Raw genomic sequence first — 6,738 nt, 5'->3', positions numbered from 1 at the left:
ATGGCCACTTTGGAAAATAGTTTGGCAATTTCTTAAAAAATAAACATCCACTTACCACAGCCTAATAACTGCACTTCTGGGCATATATCCCACAAAAGCCTGTATATGATGGTGATTTGTAACAGCTTTATTTATAACAATCTAAAACTAGAAACAACCAAAATATCCCTCAATAGGGGAACTGTTAAACTATTGAACCATGAAATACTATTCAGCAATAGAAAGTAACAAACTACTGATACACATAACTTGGATGGATCTTAAGGGCCAATATCAAAATGTCACATATTGTATAATTACATTTATATAAAATGATTAGTTCTCATAATTTATGGGAACTATATCTGCAACAAGTTAAAAAAATTACTTCCTGTGATTTTATAATTATTCTTAAATTTATTAAACTTAAATATACTAATTAAAAATAAAATTTCTGGAGAATGGACATGTTATCACATTTATATTTAAATGTTACTTTGAATTCTAAATAAATATTCTAGGGAACAATGAGTTAGAAGACCAGAGCAGAAATAATTTGTTGATAGATACACATTATACTATAAAATCCCTGCAAAAAGTCACATTAGAAAATTGAATAAGTGATTGTTTTGTGACAACTATCTCCTATAACACCTCTAATTTATTCTAGTTAAATCCCAATACTAGAGAATTTGTAACGCATTCAAACAAATAATGTAAAAATAATAGTATGATTTTATAATATAAAATAATATGAGGATAAGAAAATAGTATTAGAAAATAGGACAAAAAAGCAAGAATATCAAGAGCTAAAAAAAGAGAGAGAGCTTATAAAAAATGTCTCTAAGAGGATAAAGGGTAATTTCATGGACTAAGCAATCTATTTCATGTTTACAAGTTGGTTTAATGAATTAAATGATTCTGTACATTTATCTTTAAGAACTGATTCTTGGGAGGAAAAAAAGAAGTGAGTCTTGGCAGGACTTGCAGGGAAGAGTGGCTGAGTAGGGAGATCCAGAACTTAGTCCTTTAACCAAAACAATGAATAAACAGGCAGGAATTCCATAGGCAGAAGAACACTGCATAGCACTCAGGCGAGAGCTGGAGGAAGAACGTGGGTCATGACTTCCAGTGGTGTAAATCTCCCTGGCAACGTGGGACAAAATTCCTCTGATGAGCCTCAATCTCATGAGGCCTTGAGAAAACCTTCTTGACCAAAAGTTCAGACCAAAAGGAAGAGAGAAATGAGACAAAATAAACTTTCAGTGACTGAGAGATTTCAAACAGAGTTGAGAGGTTATCACTGAGCTTATTCTTATGCATTATATAGATATCCATTTTTAGTTTATAATGTTTTGGAATGGCTAGAGGAAAGTTCTTGAAACTGCTGAGCTGTGTTCCAGTAGGCTTGATTCTTGAAGATGATTGTATAAAGATATAACTTTCACAATGTGACAGGGTGACTGTGAAAACCTTATGTCTGATGCCCGTTTTATCCAGGTTCTGGGCAGATGAGTAAAAAAATAAGGATAAAATAAATAAATAAATAATGGGGGGGGCAAAAGGTAAAATAAATTAGGTAGATGGAAATACTAGTGTCAATGAGAGAGAGGTGTTTATGTTTTTATTTATCTTTCTGGAGTGATGCAAATGTTCTAAAAATTATCATGGCAATGAATACACTACTATGTGATAATATTGTGAGCCATTGATTGTAGATCATGTATGAATTGTATATGTGTGAAGACTTGTCAATAAAAATATTTTTAAAAAAAAGAGTGGGAGGAAGATGCTGATAAATTATGGTAAAGAACAGTAAATTTCTCCCTCCTTGCAGAGGCTACCAGTGCCCATGCCCCCCTCTTGCAGCAGGCTGCTTTGGGATCCAGTCCCTGGCTAGCTGCTGGTGACAGAAAGGGACATAAAAATCATCTTTGCAAGACAAGGGGTGGGCACAGCCAATCACTTGTCATGGCTGCTAAATAGCAAATTTAGATCCGTGGGTCCTGGCTCTGAGGCAGCTATTATTTCAACCTGTCCTGACAAAGGTGGCCGCCATTGTTTCAACACTCCCTAGATAGGAGCAGAGGTGGTGGAGCTTTAAAGACACAGGGCTATGTCAGGATAAAAGGCTGCATTTGTTGGGCAGGCCGGGAAAGCTCAACTTTGGGAAGCCATTGGAGAAGCTCTTAGCAGTCTTGATAAGCCTCTCCCCAGGTTACTTTAGAGCCTGTTGGTGCCCTCATCATGGGTCCCTGGCCCTGTTTTGGCTGGGAGAGAGTGACTTGGTTAAGACCTCCATTGTGTGCCTTTCCTCATAGAATTTGCCCTCCAGGCAAAAGCAGTTTGAGACAATGAAAGGAGTACGTGCTGGTTTGAAATGATGTATGGACCCTAGAAAAGTCAATTTTTAATCCTAATCCCATTTTGTAAAGGCAGCTGCTTCTTCTAATCCCTATTCAGTATTGTATGTTTGAAACTGTAATCAGATCATCTCCCTGGAGGTGTGATTTAATCAAGAGTGGTTGTTAAACTGGATTAGGTGATGACATGTCTCCACCCATTTGGGTAGGTCTTTTGAAGTTTCTGGAGTCCTATAAAAGAAGAAACATTTTGGAGAATGGGAGATTCAGAGAGAACAGAGAATGCTGCAGCACCATAAAGCAGAGAATCCATGAGCCAGCAACCTTTGGAGATGAAGAAGGAGAATGCCTCCTGGGAGCTTCATGGAACCGGAAGCCAGGAGAAGAAGCTAGCAGATGATTCTGTGTCCACCATGTGCCCTTCCAGATGAGAGAGGAACCCTGACCATGTTCACCATGTGCCTTTCAAGAAAAAAGAGAGAAACTGACTGTTTTTGCTATGTGTCTTCTCACTTGAGAGAGAAACCCTGAACTTCATCAGCCTTGTTGAACCAAGGCATCTTTCCCTGGATGCCTTTGATTGGACATTTCTATAGACTTGTTTTAATTGGGACATTTTCTCAGCCTTAGAACTGTAAACTATCAACTTATTAAATTCCCCTTTTTAAAAGTCATTCTGTTTCTGGTATAATGCATTCTGGCAGCTAGCAAACTAGAACTAGGGTATAAAAAAATACAGAGGCCAACAGTCTAGGACATAGACTGGCCAGCATCAAACACCCAGGAGAGGGAAGTCTATCTCCTGGGAAACAAAAGAGATAAATTCTTGTAAATAGGGAACTCCAAAACAGCTAACAAGCAAAAGCTCAGGACAGAGGCCCAGAAAGACAGGGAAAATCCTACATACTACATTCACTTTGGGCAGATTTTTCAGATAATGTCTGTCTTATCACCAGCTGGTTACAAAACCAAAACAGCCATCCCAGGGAATAAATCCTAGATTAATGTTTCAAAATATTAAAATGTACAGTATGCAAGAGTACATGACAAACAAAGAAACAGGAAATGATAATCCATCCAAAGAAATAGGATAAAAATCCAGAAAATACCAATGAAGGAGATGAGCATGTGGACATATCAAAACCTTTAAAAAAATGATCTTAGAAATGTTCAAGTTGATGAAGGAAAGCACAAAGAAAGAACTAAAGGATATCAGGAAAACCCAATGAATGAACAATATGAGAGTCTAAGTAAAGAGATAGAAATTTAAAAAACAAATGAAATAGAACTACTTGTATTGAAGACTACAAAAACTGAAATTAAAAATGCCCAGGATATATATAATAACAGTTGAAGTAACTAAGAAAGAGATCAGGCCACAATTAGAGTTTACAATGAAGGCAATCTGGCTGGGTCCAAGGTAAATTAGAATACAGCATAAAAGATGATGGTATATGTACTCTAGACCTTCAGCTGCTATATGAGATCAAAGGCAGAGAGGGTTATTATGTCTAGAACCTAAATTTTCTGTAACTCTTAGTCTGAATCAGCCTCTCTGAATAGCTCATTTAGACAGCCTGGAGTCCTGGAGTCCAGAATGGGAATGAGGCCTTATAATTCTCTATGGTTTGGTGTAGTACCAGGATACTCAGGCTATGGTGGGCTGATAATTTAAAAATATTGGTAGAGTCCCTTGAGGATCTGAAGGGGAAAAATATCTGCGTATGTGTGATAGGTTCAGGTGTCAGTTTGTTTCTGTGGACTTAAATCACCAATATGTGAAATTCATCTATGGTTGATTACATTTGTAGTCAGCAAAGAGAAGTGTCTTCTACAATGAGTAAGGTTTAATTTAATTAGCTGGAGGCTTAAAAGAGAGATCAGGAGAGAGCTCAGTAGCTTTGCCTACCTCAGCTCAGCACTCATAGCTCAGCCCAGATGGAGATGCAGAAAGGAATCACCCCAGAGAAAGCTGTTGAAACACAGAAGCCAGAAGAGAAGGCAAGCAGATGTCACAGTTTGTCTTCCCATGTGACAGAAAAAGCCAGAGGAAAGTCAGCTGCCTTTCCTCTGAAGAACTATAAATTTGTATAATTTTAATAAAAGCTGATCCATCTCTGGTGTGTTGCATTCTGGCAGCTTTAGCAAACTAAAACAATATGGAACTATTAAATTTTCTACCTGGGAAACCATGGGTACCCTCTCAATCATTGGGAACACCCAAGAAAATAAGCCAAGCCCTGGATTTCTTTTTCCTTTCCTTTTCTTTTTTAATTTTGTTTTTTTGTGTGTGTGTGAAATATAACATATATACAAAAAAATCAATAAACTTTCAAGTACATTTTAACAAGTAGTTATAGAACCAATTTTAACGTTTGGTATGGGTTACATTTCCCACAGATCCACCAACATCAAATGGGGTGATGCTGGTGCTGAATATGTTGTGGAGTTCACTGGTGTTTTCACAACCATGGAGAAGGCTGGTGCTCACTTGAAGGGTGGTGCCAAAACAGTGATCATCTCTGCCCCTTTGGCTGATGGCCCCATGTTTGTGATGGGCGTGAACCATGAGAAGTATGACAACTCCCTCAAGATCATCAGCAATGCTCTCTGCACCACCAACTGCCTGGCCCCCTTGGCCAAGGTCATCCATAACAACTTTGGCATCATGGAGGGATTCATGACTGCTGTCCACACTATCATTACCACCCAGAACACTGTGGGTCTCCCCTCTGGGAAAATGTGGCATGATGGCTGTGGGGCTGCCCAGAATATCATCCCTGCAATTACCAGTACTGCCAAGGTGGTGGGCAAGGTCATCCCGGAGCTGAATGGAAAGCTCACTGACATCGCCTTCCACATTCCCACCCCCAATGTGTCTATCATGGATCTGACCTGCCGGCTAGAGAAAGCAGCCAAGTACAATGACATCAAGAAGATGGTTAAGCAAGCATCAGAGGGCCCCCTAAAGTGCATCCTGGGCTATACTGAAGACCAGTTGTCTCCTGTGACTTCAACAGTGACACCCACTCTTCCACTTTTTATGCTGGAGCTGACAGTACCCTCAATGACCACTTTGTTAAGACAATGAATCTGGATACAGCAACAGGGTGGTGGGCATTATGGTCTACATGGCATCCAAGGAGTAAGAGCCCCTGGACAACTAGCCCCAGCAACAGCATGAGAGGAAGAGAGACTGTCAGCTGCTGGGGAATCCTGGCCCCACTTGATCCCCCAGTATGGAGATTCATTCATCCTCCACAGTTTCCATCCCAGACCTCTGAAGAAGGAGAAGGGCTGAGAGCCCTACTTTGTCATGTACTATAAGAAAGTATACCCCCCCAAAAAAGGTGGAGGTATATAACAGAGGAAATGGGATTTGACAATGAGTATAGTTGCTTAATCACTATATTAATATTCTTTCTAGGCTCCAGTGTTTTGGAGCAGCTAGAAGGAACAATTTGAAATGATGGAATGGTAGCCCATGACAAACTCTGGGATCTGTTCTGTAACTACTCATTGAAGTGTGCTTTGAAAATTATTGCTTTTTTCTTTCTTTGCCTTTTATATATGTTTTATTATACAATAAAAAATGTTTAAGAAAAATTGGGAGAAAAATCAAAGGAGAATATCAGGTGGTGAAGTTTAATATTTCCTCCTTTCTCCACAGTCCCTCCATGGGGCTTAGGCAATGATTTCTTAAACTTTATACCCAAAGCACAACACAAAACAAAAAATAGATAAATGGGACCTCTTCAAAATTGAGTACTTTGTGCTTCAAAGGACTTTGTCAAAAAGGTGAGAAGGCAGCCTACTAAATGGGAGAAAATATTTGGAATCCACAAATATTGGTTTGCTGAATGCTGCTGGAATGCAATATACCAGAAATGTGTTGGCTTTTAAGAAGAAAATTTATTAAGTTTCAAGTTTACAGTTCTAAGGCCATAAAAATGTCCAATTTAAGAAATGCAGCAAAAGACACCCTTGCTCAAAAAGACTGATGTCTGTCACATGGGAAGGCACATGGCTGGTATCTTCTGGTCCTTATTCCAGATTCTGTTGCTTCCAGATTCTTATGCCAGTGGTTTCTTCTCTAAGCATTTGTGGGCCTTCACTTAGCTCCTGCAGGACACAACTCTGGGTTCCAGCTTGCTTAGCATCTCACAGGAAGACACATGATGACATCTGCTGGGCTCTAAATCTCCAAACATCCATATCTAGGCATCTGTTCTCCCTGTCAGCACTCCAAGCATCTTCAACAGTTGGCAACTCAGTTGGTTCTGAAGTAACTGTGTTTTCTCCAAAATGTCTCCCTTTTTAAAGGTCTCCCGTAAACTAATTAAGGCCCCCCTTGAATGGGTGGAGTCACATCTCCAGCTAATCAAAACGCCTCACT

General features: G+C 39.3%; 1 pseudogene; it reads left to right on the top strand.

The window, feature by feature from the left end:
• The first annotated feature begins 4,722 nt into the window (after positions 1 to 4,722).
• On the top strand, positions 4,723 to 5,598 carry LOC143680589 (glyceraldehyde-3-phosphate dehydrogenase pseudogene; annotated as a pseudogene).
• The last annotated feature ends 1,140 nt before the right edge of the window (positions 5,599 to 6,738 follow it).

This window comes from Tamandua tetradactyla, chromosome 4, assembly GCF_023851605.1.
Source record: "Tamandua tetradactyla isolate mTamTet1 chromosome 4, mTamTet1.pri, whole genome shotgun sequence".
Taxonomy (NCBI): domain Eukaryota; kingdom Metazoa; phylum Chordata; class Mammalia; order Pilosa; family Myrmecophagidae; genus Tamandua; species Tamandua tetradactyla.
The sequence above is the reverse complement of the archived record's forward strand: the minus strand, read 5'-3'. Positions and strand labels throughout refer to the sequence as shown.